Genomic DNA, 22,170 nt, shown 5'->3' with positions numbered 1-22,170 from the left:
ACAGTCATTCATTATAGTCATTCATTATTTTTATTTTAAATAATTCTCAAATATGTTGAATTTAATGAACAAACTGAACTGCCAAGCAAAATAGAGACAGACTCATGGATTGAGAGCAAAAGCTTGGGGGGGGGCGGGAGGAGGGAGAAGGCAGTAATAGGAGGGAGTGGAGGGATTGAGCAAAAAATAAAGAGAGAGAACTCATGGACATAATTGCAGGATTGCAGGGGCAAAGGAGGGGTGGAGGTTGAAGAGAGCATAGAGGGGATAAATGTCAATGGAAAAAATAAAAAATAAATAAACAAAATAAATATAAATAGAAAAAAATCAAAGTTAAAATTATAGTAAAATTTAATTTATTCATTAGCTTATTTGATATCTGATTTTTAGTAAATAGCATTAACAACAGTGTCATGCTTGCTGTCTTAATTCATAACTGCCAAGCTTGAGCATATTCCTTTGTTTGTATCTTCCATGAATCCAGGAGTTTTCATTACTTACCTATACTTCTAAGGAAGATAGTCTTTCTTTTATTATGCAAATGTTGTTTTACTTTATATAATGATGTGTTTTTGAAACTTCCATTGTCAGCCAGTCTTTTGAGATTCAATTATATTTTAAATGAATTTCTATACTTTAAAGCATTAGCCAGAAAGTACTTTTGTGTGTGTTTGTGAATTTAATCATTTTTAATGTTTCTTAATTTACTAGTTTGTAATGGAGTTGAGGAATTTTAAATTATATCTTTATTTTTCATTTATGTTGTTATTCTTACTACTTTTGTTGCACTTGTTTCAAACTTAAAATATTTGTTATCCTGATTATTTAATTCTAAAAAACTCTAATAAATGGTCAGTGTTTCATAATTATCTCCAGCAGTTCAGAAGTGAACTTGAGAAGTTTGAATTCAGGCTGATCTTAAGTATTAACATAGAACTGAGCAAGTCAGACCAAGCAATTTGGGATTTATTATATGGGTGATATTGGAAGAGAAAAGATAAAGAAAATTGGTTATTTATTGAAGAATAAAAATGTGGTTTTAGAATTTGAAAGAAATGGGAAAGAGAAAGATATGAAAATATTTTGCCATATGCTGATATTGGCTAGCATCAATCTCTACAGCTTAAAAGAATTTTTTTTTGTGAGGGTTGAGGAAATAGGTTATTAAATGGCTCCATTAATATATAACAGAATCATAACATCATAGGCTATTAAAGTGGGAAGGGATTTTTGAGAATATCTACTACAATATTTCCATATTTAAAGTTAGAATATATTATCCATAAAGATGAATTGTTTTCCTTAGGGAAATGCATATTTGTAGCAGAAATTGAATAAGAGCTTTACTTAGCTTTGTTCAAACATTAAATATCCTTCAAAACAGAAAGCTTTACTCCAGATCTTCCTATTTAACATATTACTATTTCTATGATATACTTCTAGCTATCATTAAGCATTTCAGAAAAAATGTCAAAATTATACCAATGAAGATATCCACACTCACCATTTCCAAGAACCAAAACCAGTTTCACGATTGAGCTCACATGGAACGAGAGCTTGACTAAAACTTTTACTAATATTGAAAACTTTTTTCTTGGAGTTATTTTCCCTCATATTTTCCTCTCAATTTGCACATTTACTCACACATATTCTGCATTAATTATCTTGGATTGTTCTAGTTTCATTTTCTTTACTAGGCATGAGTGGTATATTAGTAATGGTTTAATGTCCCACCATCAAATTATGTTTCCATAATTATAACGATTCAGTGGGAGAACATATCAGTTGGACCTTTGCTAACAAAATCTGTTCCATAGATCAGCAGAATCAATATCATCTGGAAACTTGTTGTAATTGCAGATCCTTAGGCCCTGTCCCAGACCTCCTGAGTCAGAATCTGCAATTTAACAAGATTTCTAGATAATTCCCATTCACATTAATGTTGAAAAAAGTCACTGAACTAGGTCAATAATTTATATAGATACCAATGGAAAGGTACTTTAAATGCCCACAATCAGATAGATTCCCCTTTATTGCTTGTATTTTGTAAGATATAATAATATCAATTAAAAAGAGACAACCTCATCTGGGCATCAAATATAAGTGAATTAGATTCTTTTTTGGTTATTTTTATAGCTGAATCTGTTATTAACTTTGGCAAAACAAAACTCTAGTCTTCTCTAAAGCAGAAATATCTGTGTTAACAAAATAGAGTTTTTGTTCTTTAATGCTGAATTGTTACACAGGTTCCCAGAAACACAGTGATGATTTAAATTACTGAAAGAATGAAAAATGGCAACTACAGGATAAGAATATAGGTGAAAGTTAGAAGAAATAGTGTGGGAGACTGAAATGTAAACAAAAAATACTTTTGACAAGTGATCATTTCTAAAATAATAAATTCCTATGTCATGATCTTATAAATGGAGGATACTTTAGACATGAATACTCTGACTCAAGTGGTTTTGTCAACACAAACATAGGACGTGGTTGGGCAAAGAAATACCTAGTTTCCTTTCTACCATATTGGCATGAATCAAAATCACATGGGTATTTATAATGGATCAAAGTGTTAATTCTTCTTTTAACAGGTTTCAGATGAATAAGGAAAAATAGTGAAAGATATATGTTGAGATGGTAATAGGTTTTTTTATTTTTAACTGACTTTGCTCTAGGAAACATCTAATATAGGGAGCTAGTGGGTTACTTGTTTACTGAAGCAATAGTTTATTGTGGAGGGGAAAAAGTATATTTTAAAACATTTTTACATTTAAATAACTGCATGGTATATCTTTTTGATCTAGGTAATGAGTGGTAAACCAGTGAGAAATACTAAGTCATCATATAATTTCTAACCAGTTGTCAGTTAGCCCAATGTTGTGCTATTGAGCTCTGCAAGAGACACAGGTTAACAAATATCCACAAATGTAGTAGCTTTGTTATAACATGGAAAACAAGTTATAAAAAGGAATTTCATTTCTCAGAAGAAAGATATATACTTATATCAGCACATGCCAAAACTGAGGAATTATAATCAACTAGAGGCCCGGTGCATGACATTTATGCACTGCGAGGAGTGGGGGGTACCCTCAGCCTAGCCTGTGCTCTCTCACAGTCCAGGACCTGTCAGGGGATGTCTGACAGCCTGGGGAGCAGGCCTAAACTGGCAGTCGGACATCCTCCAAGGGGTCCTTAGTGCTGCCACAGAGGCAGGAGAGGCTCCCACCACCACTGCGCTCCCCAGCCATGAGCCCTGCTTCTGGCTCGCACTGACCACCAGGGGCAGCTCCTGCATTGAGCATCTGTCCCTTGGTGGTCAGTGCACATCATAGCAAATGATTGTTCCGCTGTTCGGTCGATTTGCATATTACCCTTTTGTTATATAGGATAAATCTTAATTTAAAGGATTGTCTGTTTTAGATTGCTGTTATTTCTATCTCTAGTTTATATTCAACTCTAAATAGACCGAGTGCTCTACTAGTAAGCACACAGGTGTAATGGGAGTGGCTACTGCAACAATTATCATTATTTTCTTCCATACAGCAAATGTTAGCCATTTAAGAGCAGAGAAGAGTATCATAATGGCTAGTGGAAACTCAAAAAGCACAAGATAACATCAATTTCCATGTTTCCTTTTCAAATAAGGCTATAAAAAAGAAATGGGAGCTAGCTGTTTTCCTTAACAAAATGAGAAGGCTAAAATATATGTTCCATTAAAAGTAATAATTTGCCTTAATGTGTTACTTAATGCCTAGCACACATTAAAGTACTCAACAAGTATGTGTTGAGATAATGAGTAATGAATAAATGAACTTAAAGGAAAAAGTCTTCATATTTTATTCTATTTAAATAAAAATTGTAAATAAATATTTCATATCTTTAACTAACAAATAATTGCAGTAGTTTGTTAATATATGTTTGTTTATTCATTCAGCAGAAGTTGTTGATCTACTAAATGCCAGGCATTATTGTAGGCTCTGAGAGTGTGAAGATGAATAAGTCAAATTACTTGATTTAAGAAACCCAGAGTCCAGACTGAATGTAATGAATACTATGCCCCCATCCCTCCATCTTGCACAAGGCACGCATTCCCTCAGTTGCTTGGAGGGGCGATGACTGATAACTCTTGGTTGGGTCCCTCTCTTAGAATTTCCCTTACTAGGTCTTTTCTCTGAAGATACCTCTTTGATGTGAGATCATACCCCTTCCCCAGAGGCAATCCACATCCAATGACTAATTGTTATAATGAGTATAACCCTGTCTCCATTGCCACAAGAAAAAAAAAAAAAAAAAAAAAAAAAGACCGTGAAGCACTGTGCCAGGAAGTCCAGAGATTCTTGGGGATTTGGTTGAAGCCCAAAAAGGATTTGTACTGAATGCAACTCCTCTCTTTGTTGCAACTGATATGCACTGTGACTCTTCCCTTTTCCAAACCATAATATCCTTTATTCCCCAACTGCTTTCATTTCCTATGGTTCTTCTGATCAACTTCCTGCACATAAATTTCCATCATAGAGTCGATTTTTTTGAAAATAAAACTAAGAGGTTTGATGTTAGGAGTGGTCTGAGATAATGGGGTTTGGAGCCAGCAATAGGGCAAGAAGATCCATCTATAGTGCAAGTGGGGCACTAATTGCTTTTGTAATGTTGTAGGAGTTCAATTGTCAGGATCTTCACAAGTGCTAAACTAGGGTAGGATACTGGTAGAAGGGAATTGGACTAGCATGTACAATATCTCAGGCCTTTAAGAGAAAATAAAGAATATTAATTATATTGCCCTAACCGGTTTGGCTCAGTGGAGAGATCATCGGCCTATGGACTGAAGGGTCCCAGGTTCGATTCCGGTCAAGGGCATGTACTTTGGTTGCTGGCACATCCCCAGTATGGGCAGGAGGCAGCTGATCGATGTTTCTCTCTCATCGATGTTTCTAACTCTCTATCCCTCTCCCTTCCTCTCTGTAAAAAAAAAAAATCAATAAAATATATTTTAAGAAAAGAATATTAATTATAAAGGTTAACAGGACTCTGATGGTCTTGTTGAATGATTGGTATATAGAAAAAGAGTGAAACATTTAGGTTGTTGAATCACCAAGTGAAGGTGAAATTAAAAAAAAATGTGAAAGTCAGAGTACTTCTTCAGTAACATTATGAAAAACTTATTCCCACAACTGAAGGCTGACAAAGGTGAGGGTCAGGCCCCAGAACTTAATTATAAGAGTTGCAGAACTCCAGGGAAAGTTGAAATCCCTGCCCCAGCAAATATACTATGTCAAGGTCATGTCCTTGGTGAGAACGATGTGAGACCCTGAAATTTGTATATCTAGGAGTATATCTAGGATGATTCATGCAAAGCACTGGAACAGAACACCTGGAACTCTCTAAACCTGCACCCATGGGGTCTTTGATCCAAGAAAGCTATGGGGATAACTAATAAAACCTATACCCCTTGGTTATGGTAGATAAGCAATCAAAAAGGATATTGCTCAATGCATAAAATAAGTCAAGAATAGATAATCATAAGGTTAAGGGTTTCATCTCTCAAAAAAGTCATAATCCCTTGCCCAGTTTCTGATACTGAACCAGTTCTAAGAACATCGGACCACTGATTGAAGGAACAGAGTGTAATTAATATGAGTCCAGTGCTCCTGGGTACTTTAGAACAAAGGAAAAGGCAAATTATTGCCACGGGTACCTTCCATACTAAAAAACCACAATGCGTATTAGGCCCACCTGGATTCTGTAGGCAGTATATTCCAACTTGGGAAAATATTGTTGTCTCATCCCCATATCAAGTAATACAAAAGACTACCAGCTTTGAATGGGTCCCAGAGGGGAAAAAAAAAGGTTCTGCAACAGGACCAGGGTGCAATGCAGCTGTTACTTCTGATCCTATTTTATCAGAGAATTGGCAACTGGAAAAATGCTGTGCAGAGTTTATAACAAACTATACTAGGAGAATCACAACTTAGACTCCTGGTTTTCTGGATGAAAGCCACGCCATGTGGAGCAGGTAATCTGCTACTGGGTCCTGATATAAAGTACCTGACCATGAGATAATGATTAACTGTGTTCAGAAGTGCCTGCTATGAGCCAGGTTCTGTCAGATACAAGTCATAATAAGTTCAACAGCAATCCATGCTGTAGGATGGAAGTGGTACACCAGAGGTTCCAAGTAACAGCACAAGTAAATGACCTAATAATGTTTTATATCATCCATCTTTGCTTTATTGAGGCCTCTCCTTTAATTCACAGCTAACATGTGGGCAGAGGGGGGGGGGTGGGTGTTTATACTCACTGATAGAGAGAACTGCATTAGTGGATTGGCCCAGTATGTGAGTGTAACCCAAAAATATAATATGTTGCTACTATACTAAAGTCTCACCAAGAATCTCTGTGAAAGACATGAATAAAGGGAGATTGGAACACCTCCCAATGGGAAGAACCTTAGGCAATACACTTGCTTATCCATTTTGTATACAAATAGAAATTAGCCAATGGGAAATAATTTCACTAGGAAACAGGGAAAGAGTTCCATTCAGAGTCAAGAAAAGGAGTCACACCCGGCCAGTGTAGCTCAGTGATTGAGCATAGACCCATGAACCAGGAGGTCACTGTTCAAATCCCAGAGAGGGCACATGCCTGGGTTTCAGGGTCAATCCTAAGTAGAGGGCATGCAGAAGGCAGCTGATTGATGACTCTCTCTCATCATAGATGTTTCTATCTCTCTCTCCTTCTCCCTTCCTCTTTCTGAAATCAATAAAAACATTTTAAAAATATTAAAAGAAAGAAAAAAGAAAAAGAGTCACAATCATGTCAATGAAAAGTGACTCTGGTCATTACTAAGAGGCAGGATGCTCAACACAGAGTGTGCAGGAAGTTTTCTGGTCCACTGAGATACCCGATGGTATTTGATATTTTAATTTTGATGGTAAGTACATGAGTGAAACAGCCACGGTGAAAAAAACACATGGTTATCAGGTATTCAGACTACCTAGGCCTGAGGGTCAGGAACAGTGGTATACTGGCTTATAAGCTGAGAACCATTTTTGCACAACTCTTCTGAACCCCATGTGGAGTGATATCACTCACATTGGTAGCTTGAAATTAGCAAAGGTGAAAATATTTACATTTTAGAAATTGGGAAATGCTAGACATCAGAGTATTTAGAGAGAACCTGTTTGTCAGTACACATTGCCCTGGATCACCTAACAGGTAAGCTGCCTAGACCAGCAGACGTGATCATGAGGTGAGGGAAACCTAGAATGGGGCATAGAGGAGGGAGAAGATCAGAATCAATTGCAACCCCCAAATCAGTTTCAGAAATAGAGCTCCCATTCCTTCCACTAACTTTTTTGTAAGGATTTTTTTGGGGGTGGGGGGTGTTTTTTTTGTTTTAGTAAAAGAGCCCACCAGAATCTCTGGAGAAGTTATTTTCATAACTTCCTATTATATAAAGTAGATCCAAACAGTAAAATAAGTTGCAAGTTAATTGAGTTTGCAGGATTTGCTCTCCAGAGAGCACATTCTGAAACTGAGTTAGTGTTCAGAATGCTTCTTAGGGAGTGCCCTTAGGATTCACACTGGTGGGAAGGAGGATAAGGAAGTAGGCTTGGGCAAGAGCAGAGGTCAAGCTGTGATGTGGGCTTGAACAGTCTCTCTCAACTCTGTGGGGAGCTCAGGAGCTGAATGCCCCAGGGAGTTTTTATGCTTTGGGCCAAGTTGACAGGATTTTGTATCCCACCTTGATAAGTGTTTGGGTGGAGACCCCTTGAATTTGTCCAAGGAAGTTCTTTACACCTGAAGGAGTTTTTCCATGATGACTGTCTGCTGAATAGATTCCCAGCAGCTGAGCAACAGATGCTTCCTAAAGGGGAGTTTGGACAGAGCCTCTCCATGTCCACCACAGTGCACACCCTTCTTCAGGACTGTGGCACTCATTCGCCTAGCTGTTAAAGGGATGGTATGTGATATCTGATGGCTGTCAGCTGAGATACATCCTTGGAGAAATTCATATGCAAAATAAAGAAGCTTAGGTTGGTCATAGAGGAGCAAGTTTCTTTCCTGTGTCATGCTGGCTTAAATTGCAAAAAGTAAAGATCAGGAAAAACTCAAACTTATTGCATCTGCTATTTAAATAAGACTTTCCACTGAACTCACAAACCCAATTCAAGAAGCACTTTATTCACACTGTGACTTACATATACAGAATCTCAAAATTATTTATAAAGTTAAATAATACAATTACACAGTTAAATAAGCACAAAGGGAAAAGAAAATTAAGAGAGCTTTAGGCAAAGGAAAAGAGACGTTCAAGAACTATATGAAAAGTAGAAGAAATAGAGTCAGTGAAACAGAACAATGAAAGAAGTTACTTCCAGATGGAAAGAGCAATAAAGGAAAGACATTTGATCCCATCTCGTGGAAACACACCATGGAAGGAAGGGAGAATTAATGTCAGTGAACTGAAGGAATGGAATGGAATGGAATGGAATGGAATGGAATGGAATGGAATGGAATAGAATGGAATGGAATGGAATGGAATGGAGACAAATATTTTTGAGATACCTTACCTAGATAAAAGCAAATGTAAGGACATTGGTTCTAAACAAATTGAGATATTAAAATATTTTAATAGCATATGGGTATGGTTCCAAAATTCTTATTATACAACTAGACACAATTTTCAGAGCAGAAAATATGAGAACATATCTGCTTCATAGTCATGACTAGACCAGCAGTATTAGATTGCATGAGCCCTCGCCCTCCACCCATCTATCCTTAAAAACAGTGTTGATGCATTAGAAATAAGTTTGTTATATGAACTTTCTTTCTTTTATATTAAAAGTCATCAACACTGCTGCCAGGAGATATGCAATATACGTGTGTGTGTGTGCTTTTTTAAATAAGGCTTTTCATTTTTTTAAAAGCCCGCCATATCCATTCTATCAACTGCTATACTTTTTTAATGTGGAACATTTAGTCACAGTTTATTCTTATAGCCTATGTCTCAGTTATACCCTTTTGAATGGGGTCCTGAGTATACGGTAGTGAACATAGTACTAGACTTGGAGATAAAAGAAGGAATTTAGAACTTTGCTCAGCTAGTCTAGTGTGCATTCATCAATGTGTCTCATTGTCCTTATCTATGAGAGAGGATAACACTTCAAGGACCACTGAGATAGAAACAAATTAAATGAATTTTATGACAGAGAGAAGAGATGAATGAGACATTATTTGAATTGAAAAAAGATGGTATCAGCTAAGACAAAAATGGCAGAAGTTTATTCTACTATTACCAAAAGAATTATATAAACTATATGTGAGTGTTTTGTGAGTTTTAAAAACATACATCTAAACTACTAAGCTTCGGAAAGTTAGTTCTAGAGAATGCAGAATCAGTTATGAGGACTGTCTTTGCAGATGGAAAAGCACTGTGGCAATCTTTTCCACATTAACAAAGCCATCGAGATCTGCTCTAAGAAACCCTCATTAATGTGGGTGCCTTCGGGAAATTTAATGTTACATTATAATGTTGTACCCAAGCAATACATTGTCTTCAAAAACTATCCCTTTACTAGCATATGCAGTATTTTTAAGGTATAATTCTCCTTTATTGGCCTTTATACTGGATTAGTGTAAAATTGTAGGGTGCTAACAATAGACAAAATTATATATAACCATGCCCTGACCGGTTTGGCTCAGTGGATAGAGCGTCGGCCTGCGGACTGAAGGGTCCCAGGTTCGATTCCGGTCAAGGGCATGTACCTTGGTTTCAGGCACATCCCCAGTGGGGAGTGTGCAGGAGGCAGCTGATCGATGTTTCTCTCTCATCGATGTTTCTAACTCTCTATCCCTCTCTCTCTTCCTCTCTGTAAAGAAAAATCAATAAAATATATTTAAAAAAATTATATATAACCAACACTGAAATGATGGTATTTGGGTATTTAAAAACCTATCCTGTATACTATTTGTGGTGAAATGTGGATTTCATTAACAGGCATCTTTGCCTTTCCTTATACTGTTTGATGAAGAGAGCTGCAACACAGAGAGAGAGAGGCTAAATTGCATGGAATATGTACATCAAAATGGAACAGAGCCTACAATTAGGAGTGAGGAGTGAGAAGAGACAGAAGAGCCAGCAGACACTATAATGGGGAAGATGTTGGGAAAGGGGGATTGACATTTACTTGATGAGCTTATTCAGTGACAAATGAGGTTTGAGGAACTCAGATGAGAAGGAAAAAAATCAGGACATTTTGCTATGTGTCATGCAAAGCATTTCTCTATTTTTTTTCTTTTGTGTAAGATATCCTTTTGTTTTAAGCCTTTTATTTTTAATTTTTGACTTGTATTTTTTTTTTAGATGACACTCTACTGACATAGCTCATGAGGCAATGTGGGTGAGATGAACACAGATATATTTAATAGTAACTAGAGGCCCAGTGCACAAAATTCATGCAAGGGTAGGGTCTCTAGCAGCTGCTGGCTTCCAGCCAGGGCCTCTCTTCCCCAGCTGCCGGCTGCTGGCCAGGGTTTCCCTTCATTCCGTACCACCCCCTGGTGGTCAGCACACATCATAGCGAGCAATGGAACTCCTGGTCAGTGGAACACCCTTTGCATATTAGACTTTTATATATATACTTAAATTGCTTTACTGCAGATACACACACAAAGTTTATCTATGGTAAAAAGTGATGACTTTGGGAAAAGGAAAACTGACTTACATTTAGAATAACAACCTGAGAGGCACCATATATCTTAATTCTGCAGGGATGTGCTATACTCTCTGATCGGATTTCACACTGACAGTCCAGGGATGCTATCATAGTGTTGCTAATGAAATGGAAGGGTTAAATGGAACAAATAATGCCTAGAGCAAAATAAGCAACCAAATCATAAAAAACCAAGCTTCTATTGCAATGTAAAACTTGCCTTTAATCTCATTTATCTTTTTGAAAGAGGGGAGTATTCTTATAGGAAATTTCCCCTTTTATGTCCCTTTGGTTACCAATTTGACCCTTCATATGAAAAACTCCTGAGGTCACAAATATACCACTTACAGTAAATTTTAATCCAAAATTCATAATTTTAGTCACTTTAGGGTGATTTCTTTCACCTCAGTGTGCTGTTCTCCTTGGCTTTTACATGAGGTTTTCCTAAAGTCATCATCCAACAGAGTCTGCTTATTAAAAATGTTACAATGAGAACAAGATAGTGATGAATAAAAAGAGCCAGAAGGAGTCACTATCATTGAAAATTGCCTTAGTCAGTGCAGTTAAGTAAAAACATATGCTGATAAGTGTCATAATTTTCAGTAAAGCATATTCTTGTGGCTTAATTTGTTCTACCAGACCAACCATTTCCTCCCACCATTTCTTTCTAAACACAATATTACTTTCTCTCTTCAATTATAGTAATAGTAGCCCTGTAAATAAACACAATAGCTTAATTGTACTTACTTGTGAGCTATCTGTTTTAGTGTGGTTCTAAACAATTACCTACTCTAATTATTTTTGTGAAGCTGCTGCTCATCAAAATAAGATAAAAGCCAGTGGTTACAGCAGGAAAGAGATGAAGAGCACTTTAAGAAAAGCATAGAATTGCATTGTAAAAGGAATGAAATGAGCCCTAGATAACAATAAGTCCTACCTACCAAATCATCAACTTCATGAGAGACTGAAGCTCAGATAATAGATTAGTCAAGACATTCATTAATTAGAAGATCTCTAAGAACTACAGTAGGAGAGGCTATGGTTTACTACTGAGATCTGCCTTACACAATTAATGCACTTATTCCTCCAGCTGCTGTTAGTGTTGGCTTCTGAGATGTCACAACTGAGAACTGTCTAGAAATTACCCTTACAGTGAGGGTACTGTCAACCCAGGATTACACTCCTCTGGAATATCCAATATCAAAGGACTGATCTATGTGGAGGTTTGGTACCCTTACTTATATCTAAAACATCTCTGATTGTTAATACAGAGCTCTAAAACTCTCCTTCAGACTGGCTAAAGCTTTTGGTGCAATTGTATTACAATTCAACTTCTCTCTCTAGACCATTGGTCGGCAAACTGCGGCTTGCGAGCCACATGCGGCTCTTTGGCCCCTTGAGTGTGGCTCTTCCACAAAATACCACGTGTGGGCGTGCAGTTACAGTGCGATTGAAACTTCGTGGCCCATGTGCAGAAGTCGGTTTTCAGCTCTCAAAAGAAATTTCAATCATTATACTGTTGATATTTGGCTCTGTTGACTAATGAGTTTGCCGACCACTGTCCTAGGGAATCCAGCCAATGACACACATTTGGACCAATATAATAATTGCATAATTGTCAACCTCAGAAATGTATAAATACCCTGAAGTGCCTAAACTTTTAATCACATTTTAAAGGTCAAGAGATTAAAAAAAAAAAGATAAATCAAAGTATTTGAATTCCTGATAAACTTTTCCTAAGCATCAAACTAAGAGTTAGAAGTTCTCTTACCATTGAAAATTAGACAAACACTAGTTTCAGAACCCAATAACTTATAATTAGGCAAAGATTTCTTGAGCCCGCATGATATGCCCTACATAATGCAAGGAACTAAGCATGGTAAGGCCAACAGACGCTGCCATCAGGGAGCAGACACTTACCTATTCTCAATGAAGTATAGCAATAAAGGAATAAAGGTAAGTGTCAGATGAGGAAATGGGACAAAAGAAGAGGAATTATTCTATTTTGGCGAATTTAAGGAACCCTTATATAGGAGAAGATATTGTAGCTGTGACTGCAGAAAAGAAAGTGTGGGAAGAGTAATTCTGACAGCTATCCTATAATAGACAAAGTCACAGAGGCAGCCAGAAGGACATTTTATTTGAGGATACTCAAGTAATTCAAGATGGTTGTCATGGAAGGAAGAGTGGCAAGACAGAGAATGTATATAGAATGAAACATGAGGATTATCTCCAATAATATGATATGATCTGTGTTTTAGAGAGAACATTCTGGAAATTGCAGGGAGGCAGTACTGGAGAAAAGTAAGACTAGGAATAGGATAACAAATTAGATACTTGGGTAATGATACAAATGTGAGAGTAGTGACAATTATTAATGAGAATCATATACATAATAAGAGGAAGGCAAATACTAGGACATGCTAACCAAATTCCCCTTAATGCAAGCCTCCTTTTTGTTGATATTTCATACTTTTGGCTTCTAGTATTCAGATGCAGCTAAATCTCACCTCCAGGTATATCCCAAGTGACAATCCCACATTAAAATCTATGTCTTCCATAGTCATGTCTTTAGGAACCTTAGTTACTCTTGTAAATTAATTTATTATAAACTTTAGTTATTTCATGTTTAATATCTCCCAAATGTACCTGCACTTTAACAAGAGTCTTAATGGATATGTAATGTCTTAACACTGGGGAATGATCCACTAATGATGAAATTGCAGGCTGTTCTTCCTATGCATATGGCCAGTTCCATTTCCTACACACATATTTCTTTCCCATCCAAAAAAAATGTAGTATAACTTGGTGCATAAAACACCTAATTATAAGCAAATTAAAATTTTCAATATGGAGGTCTTTTAAAATAAAATCCTTTGTTGACATAATTATACATATTTTACCAGCACCACACCAGAAGAAATCCAGCATCATTACATGAGGATGAAAGAAGATGGCTTAAAATTGGAAGAAAAGAAAAAAAATCTAAAAAATCCAAATTTATATTTAAAAAACTTTTAAAAAGGATATTAGGGTCTTTATATTCCAACTTTTAAAATTTCTAGATAAATCAACTGATGTCATTAAAAAACCCCACAAAGTAAAGGTCTCCAGGGTTAAGTAACTTATTCACATTGATGAAAAATCCAAGACAATAATTGAAGTCACATGAATTCAATACTTCAATTAGGTTTTTTCCCTAATACTTAATTCATAAAAAATATCCATCACAATTCTATTACATTCCAGTGGAATGAGAACATATAATGATGGCTTGATTGGGATTATAATAGCCAGGTTTTATAATTTCTTTTCATTCCATTTTAATAGAAGTTTTTATAAATTTTCACTGACTCATTGAACTCCAATTTCATGAAGCAAGAAAATGTATTTTATAGATTTCTTCCTAAATCATGGGTTTTTGGTGTTGTGTTTTTGTTTTTGTCAAAATTGTTCCCATGAAGTAGCTTGAACAAATCTTTCCATCACACATTTCTGACCACAGAAATGTTTCTTTCTTCAGTTCTTGGAATTAGCTCTTCAGAAAGAAGCCACTTTGAGGGCCTGGCTTCAAATTCTTTTTGGTAGAAGTGGAGTATAAATAGATTCAATTCAATAATACGAGATTTTTAGGCTTCTTCTTTCTTATCCCCAGCAATACTGGTTACTTAGAGACATGGAGACTAAATGTCCAAAAGTTTTCAAATTGCACACTCTCAAAGGACAAGTGAAGGAGGCATGTGAGATGGGCCTGCAAGGAGCTTTGTCCTCAGACCTCACACAGAAAAGGGTGGCAATAAATGAGAGGAGATGATGAGATGCGTTCAAAGCCATTCTTCAGAGCCCATACACATATACAGCTATGTTCAAAACCAAGGTGCTGACATCATAAACTACCTGAAACAAATATATAAAATATGAAAGAGATTTGTAATGAAGATAGGCAGAGTAGAGCAAAGAACAGTTAGAAAACAAACAAGAAAAAACAATGATGCATTAGCAAAAGATTCCTGGGTCACTCCAAATAGCATATTTAATCATTTATAACTGTAATTAAAATACAAAATAAGAATAATTTAACTTTGTTTTTATAAAGTGCAAGTTGACATCTATTCTTAACAATTTAATGAGAGATAGAGTGAATTTTTAGATAAACATGTATGTCATGTATGATTTATCAGAAAATCTAATAATGAGTTTTGGGTTTGCTGAAATATGAGAGAGAGAAGGAGAGAGTAGAGCATTGCATAAATGAAAAAGGATCTAAAATGATACACTGATTCATTTTTAATTCAAAACAAGAGTACTAAATTAGTCACCAGTAATTAATGCATATCTGTCAATTAGCATTGTCAAAAATAAACATGTTTTGCTGTGATATGGGACTCAAATATTTTTAACTATTAATTACATTCTCAGGTGCTTTAATTCTAATTCTATTATATGGATTAATTTAATTAATATTATATAGAAGTTTTATTCAAATCTCTGGAACAACTTTAATACAAATTTAAGATATGATAGGTATCCACTTTGAATTATAAAATAGGTTTAATGTAACGAAGTTGAGAATGCAATACAACTAAAGACTATCTGCAATTTTTAAAGAAAAGACTTGTGTAAATCTTTTCATGATTAACAGTCATGCTGGCTTCAAGTGATCAAATAGCATGTTATTGTTATCAACTACCAATAACAATAGGTAGTTGTGTGTGTGTATGTGTGTGTGTGTGTGTGTGTGTGTGTGTATGAAAAATAGATGGAAAACTTTAGATGTTAATTATTTTGCCTATACTTCATCACAAGATAGGAATGCACAAAGAGGGTAAAACACATACATTTTGCCATTTAAAAAGATTCAGTGAACATTTATATAAAATAGAATGGTAAAACTAATATGTTTGGTTCCTTTAATGTCTCACTACAAATTTCAATATCACTTTCCTTAAAAATAAACAAACAGTGATTTCCTCAAGTGTTCTATTTCCCCATACTCTTAAAAAATTGGATGTTAATAAGGAGGTGTGATGTAGGCCTATGGCAGTGTGTCTGAGAGAGAAAGAAAGAGAGAGAGAGAGAGAGAGAGAGAGAGAGAGAGAGAGAGAGAGAAGGAGGGAGAGAGGGGGGAAGGGGGAGGGAAGGAGGGAGGGAGGGAAGGAAGGAAGGAAGGAAGGAAGGAAGGAAGGAAGGAAGGAAGGAAGGAAGGAAGGAAGGAAGGAAGGAAGGATCCATTGCCTCAAACTATCATAGGTTCTTTCTATTCTGTTCAGAATTTATGCCTCATAGCAATGCTACACATCCAGACAAATCTATTAGGAGGGAAAATGTACTCCAATGCAAAACAATTTAAATTGTATTTAGAAGCAATCTTTAAATAGTAAGTCAGGCAATTAAGATTTTATGAAAGGTGCTGCATATGAAACCTACAGAAAGTTTCAAATGTCTCAAAGAGCAACCAAAATCAACTCCTGAAGCAGAGGATGAAGATGAGGGAAACACAGAGAAAAAGTAATAATAAATAAAGTCATATGAAATAAGACATTAATCCTTTCTATTTTAATATCTCAGAATAGGATAAACACTACAAATGAAACACTTTAATTTTGACACATTGTCTATTTGCTTCAGTAAATGTACTTTCAAAATTGAATTATGTTTACATTATACTTGCTAAAGATATTTTAGATTGTGTGACTAGAGTACATAAACCAGCCATGCTTAATGGACATTTTGTATATCACTCTATTTTTAAAAATCAAAAGATATCTGTTTTACGCATTCTGTGTGCTTTGCTCTTAGTTAACATGACATTAAAAGGTTTTGTGAATTTGACAAAATATCCTAGATATAATAGCAAATTTTCTCATGTAATTTTTAAAAGCTCCAAAATTATTGGAAACACATTTAGAATTTTGATCAATTAAGAAAGGAAAATTACCTTGATGTTTATAGATTTCATAGAATAACATTGCCCTTTGAACAAATCAGATGTAATTATACCACAGTGCATCTTCATTAAGTTTAGTCATTATTCGGTATACACTGAATTAGAATTTTACTTCTATTCTTAGTTTTGAAAAGGAGTTTATCTGGCATGATAATTTGTCTTATTTAAAGTGCACAGTTCTATAACTAAAATGATAGATCTACTTTAGCAAATGAAGAGTAAATTAGTTATTAAATTACTATTAAAATCTGTTTTTAAAATATGTACAATGCCAATTTTGTAACATGAAGAAAGCAGAAATGCTTTGAAAGCTAAAATGTGGAGTTTTATTAAAAATACAGTAAATATAGAAGGCCTTTCATTACCTTCCCTCATTCTTTTTTTCTAATCTCACCTCATTGTGCTACAGTCATATCAAATGATTAGCTAATCTCCAAATAAACAATTTATTTTAAAGTATGTTACTTCTGTTTGGAATGCCTTTGCCACTCATGGTTTAAGTCTTTAAGCTATAAAAGGTAAATGTCTATGAAGGTTGTTGGCTTAGGATAATATAATTATGGGTGATTTGTCTATTTTTTCCTGTTTGTCATTATTACTATAATAGTGGTTTTGTAAATGAAAGAGAAAAACTACATATAGGTATTCATATATATCTGTGTGTGTGTGTGTGTGTGTGTGTGTGTGTGTGTGTGTGTGTGTACTTTAACCCTTTATAAGTAGCTCCAAACTTAAGGCATAAAGTTAGTATTCAAGAAACAAAGTGATTTTCCTTCCTCGTTATAGCATATATGTAGCTCCTTCTTTTTTTGTAAAGTATTATCACAAAACACATGCTTTTTGACACGAAAGCTTAAAATCACTTTCCTTTCTAAACCTGAGATAAAGCTGGGAAGGAGGTCACTCCTTACGGCCACCCACACGGGAGTGCTGAAAGCACTTCCCTCCGTGTGAAATAAGCCCAGCAGGCAGGGAACATGGTCCTGCACTCAGGGTGCAGCCTGGGACACCTCTGACAAGTAGAAGGAAATTTAAATGCCAGCAGAGCTTGTTTCTACACACTAGCTACCTACAAACATTTCTGCTCAAGAACAAAACTACACCCCTCCTGAACTGTCTACTTGTGCCAGTTACAAAACTTCAATTTGTTCTTGAGAAAATGTTATCCCTGTAATTCTATCCAGTCAGTGCATCCTTAAACGCTCTGTTTTCTATGTGAGGGTTGTTAAAATTAAACCATCTCCCTTCCCAGAATATTTTTTGTAATCATTTCATGGATGAGAAAAAAAAAACAAATTTTTTTCTTAATTGTGCCATTTTTTAGTGTTTACTGCCTCTCAGAAGTGGATACATTGCCCATTGACCCCCATCAGGCATCAATTTATTGCTTCTTACTTGTAGAGCGCAAACTTCTACTTCACATGTACTTTCTAAGTAAGTTATAATAATACCCACGGGGAGCTGCATAGTTTCAATTGTTAATAATAATATCCTGAGTGAGAAGGAATTTACTTTTTGAAGTTAGATTATTTATGTTCTCAGTTGCTATCCAAACATGTTTAGGGGTTGGTTTTGGGGGCATGTTTTATTTTTTTTTTCCCTTGGGGAAAAAAGAACACATACTTGTTGAGCTTAAATTGTCCAAAATGTAGAGCTCAGCCATTTCAGAAGTCATGTTTAATACTCATAATTCACAGATAAAAAAACACACATTTATCTATAAAACAAAGCAATCTTCTTACCAAAGCATGTCATCAGATATAACTTTGTTTATAATACAGTAATCTTTACCAAAACCACATTGGCGTCACTGTGAGTTATTATTCTGTTCACCTCTCCCTTCCCCCTGTTTTATAATTAGCACTTTAAAAAAATGTGCATAGCTTCTAACTGATGTTCTCTGTTTGCTCTGCACTTTTTAACTAAAAAAGCAAACGCAGTTTCTGGAGAAGCTCCTCTGACCATTCTTCACCTCAGGCCAATGCCATGGAGGAGATAGCCACTCTGCCCCTGGGGAGCACCATGCTAAGGATGTGGCTAAACGAGGGAATTTCAGTCTGCTGAATATCAGTGACTCATTCATTTGGTGACTGATTCTCTTTCACCTCTCGCACTGTGTTTTCCATAAAATAAGGAAGTCCTTGTGGCTTCACAGATCCAAATCTACAGTAACAAAGAGGGGCATTATGACCTGGTCGGACTGGTCCAGAAATAACTGAGAAGAGTCAAAGGAGTTGTCAAGTCGTGCAAGAATGTGGCTGTAAGATTCATAAATTAACATAGTTTTTGGACTCCAGATACAAAGTATTTCTTTAACCTGAAAAAGTGACACATGTAATGTCTGTCCAATAAGAAAGGGTGTTTGTTTATGTATTAAAGAGTGTATGGTTATTTTTTTATATAAAATTAAATTTGGGCACAGCTGAACAGTGACAAAGAAAGATCAGGAATTACATAAGATGAGAAAAAGTCAGATAAAATAAATATAAAACATAATACTAACAAAAATATTAAAGAAATGGTAAAACCACATGATTTCCAACCAGAATTATGATATATTATGTCAACAGAATTACTAAAAGCATGTCCCAGCATTCCAATTAATTGGTGAAGCATTTAATATTTTAAAAACAAATAAATAAAATGTATTGTTCCACCATAGTTCATAATATAAAGTAAAGACACATCCTATATAATAAAAGGCTAAAATGCAAATTGTCCCCCCAGGAGTTCAACCACTTGCTATGACATGTGTTGACCACCAGGGGGTGGTAAAAAAAGAAGGAAGGCCCCAGCAAGCAGCCAGAAGGCTCTGATCGGCCCTGATCACCGGCCAGGCCTATGGACCCTACCTTTGCACAAACTTCGTGCACTGGGGCCTCTAGTTTTTAAATAAACAATACAAGGCCTTTCATTACCTTCTCTCGCCTCATTGTGTTATCCTAATATATAAAAACCCTGGGTTGTAACGACCAGTAATGACAGGAGGCTGACCAACCAGAAGTCAGTGCTGGCCCTGCCCCCAAGCAAATGGTAAGGAGCAATCAGGCAGGCAGGCAGAGGGGTTAGGGGTGATCAGGTAGGCATACCAGCAGTTAGGGGTGATCAGGTAGGCAGACGGCCCCTCACCGGGCTAGACCCGCCCCCCAGCAAGTGGTTAGGAGCAATCAGGCAGGCAAGCAGAATGGTTAGGGGTGATCAGGTAGGTAGGCGAGCAGTTAGGGGAGATCAGGTAGGCAGAAGGCCTCTTGCAGGGCTTGCTCCGCCCCCCAGCAAAGAAAGAGGGAGGCCCAGGCCAGCCAAGCCATTGAACCCCAGACTGTCACCTGCAGAGGGAGGCCACCGGTGGCAAGGAAGTGGGGGGCAGCGCTGCACAGCTGGCAAGCAGTGGCAGAGGTGGGGGTGGGGCCAGCTGTCTGCAACCTAGAGAAGGAAAGCCCCGATAGGCCCTGATCTCAGACCAGGTCTAGGGATCCTACCCAAGGGGTCCTAGACTGTGAGAGGGTGCAGGCTGGGCTTAGGGATCCCCCCAGTGCACGAATTTTCATGCACCGGGCCTCTAGTCTATAATAATAAAAGCATAGTATGCTAATTAGACCAGATGTCCTTCTGGATGACCTTCCAGACGAAGCCAGGTTTGCAAGGGATGAGGCAGCCACGTGACTGCGAGTGTCAAAGCAAGTTGCCATGGCTGCGAGGGAAGCCCAGGTCCTGGGTGCCAGAGGGAAGTTGGTGCTGGTGGCCGGGGGAAGGAAGGCATACTCTTGCACAAATTTGTGCATCAGGCTTCTAGTAGTCATATAAAATGATTAGTTACTCTACAAATAAACCATTTATTTCAAATTATGTTACTTCTGTTTGGAATGCCTTTGCCACTCACTCCTCACATTTTTTCTTTTATTTCCCTGCCCAATATACTTCTGATTAATATGAATGCTATTCAAATATTCCTTCCAGTGCAAATTCCTTCTTATAAACTCCTGTAATGTATCCTACTTACCTTTATTACAGCATGTGTCTCATTGTCAAATAACTGTTGACCTGTCTGTGGCATTGCCTAACCTGAGTAAGGAAGGAGTTACATTTTGTTTATTTTAGTATTTGTAACACTCCACACATATTGAAAAGCAAAATTTTTGTCTATGTTATAAAAATGATTGAACAATATTTGTTTCAATACTTTTCTCATAGGTTTGTCAGTAAGAACTATTTTAAATATGCTATTTTATATTCAAAAGCTCATCTTAAAGATATCTTCTGATTAAAACTTACAATTATCCTACCAAGAGTATTTCTTAGCAGCAACTCATGTTTTTGATGTAATTGTCAAGCCAAAAATTATTAATGTATACATTTCTATTAGTAATCAAAGCAAATTATGTAGAAAACATTACTGTATATATCACTTAGTAGTTTTTAAATTAGATATTATAGAGAGACTAGGAGTGCTTAGAAGTCATCAATAAACCACTTATGAAATGATAATACATTAGAAATATTGCTGTCACAATTGACTCAACAGTGCATATTTTCATAACACTTTGTCATATATAATAATTACCTTTTATCAGTTGAAAATACACAGATTTATAAACTTATGTTTACACAAAACCTACACACAAATGTCCATATCAGCTTTGTTCATAATTTCCTAATTTCCTAAAGTGGAAGCAATGCAGATGTCTTTCAAAAAGTTAATGGATAGACAAACTGTGGTACATTTATACAATGAGATACTGTTCCACAATAGAAAGCAAACCATCAAGTCACACCTTAGTCGATACATTTAAAAAACATTTGGCTAAGATAAAGAAGCCAGTCTGAAAAGCCTACATAATATCTGAATCTACTTATGATATATGATAACCTGAAAAAGGCACAATCATAGAGACTGTAAACAGAGCAGTGGTTTTCAGAAGTCTGGGGCAGGGGGAGAGGGGGCACGTTGACTAGGGTTTTTTTACTGTTCTGTGTCTATTCTGAATGGCACTACAATGCTAGATATATGACACTAAGCTCTTGTCAAGACTTTAAAAAACAAAGTGCAAATTTTAATGTATGCAAATGTTTAAAAAAATTGTATGGAAGCTTGGGAAACTCTGTAGGATGGCATGCAGAATGTGACAAAAGAATCCAACTGCACTACATATGTATGAAATGACTTCACTGGAGGGGATGGAGAAAAGGTGTTGACCTCAGTAACTCTGGAAATGAGTGAAATCTATAAGACTAAAGGCAAAAGAAAAAACACAAATGTGTGCACTCTAATAGTTTAACAATTTTTAAAACAACTGTACTGATATGCTGGAATTGAATCATTAAGTAAATGAATAGCCAATAATGGGAGCCAGGTTTCTCACTGCTGGAGTAGGAGGTTACAGATAAGCAAGAGGATAGAATGAGCCATGTGGCAATGGAAGAGATTTGGAATCATCAGTATAAATTCACGCTTAGCTTAATACAGATATGGATAGTTATCCCAAAATATTTATAGAAATGTGCATAAATATA

Source organism: Cnephaeus nilssonii (genome assembly GCF_951640355.1).
Source record: "Cnephaeus nilssonii genome assembly, chromosome: 3".
Lineage (NCBI taxonomy): Eukaryota > Metazoa > Chordata > Mammalia > Chiroptera > Vespertilionidae > Cnephaeus > Cnephaeus nilssonii.
The sequence above is the reverse complement of the archived record's forward strand: the minus strand, read 5'-3'. Positions refer to the sequence as shown.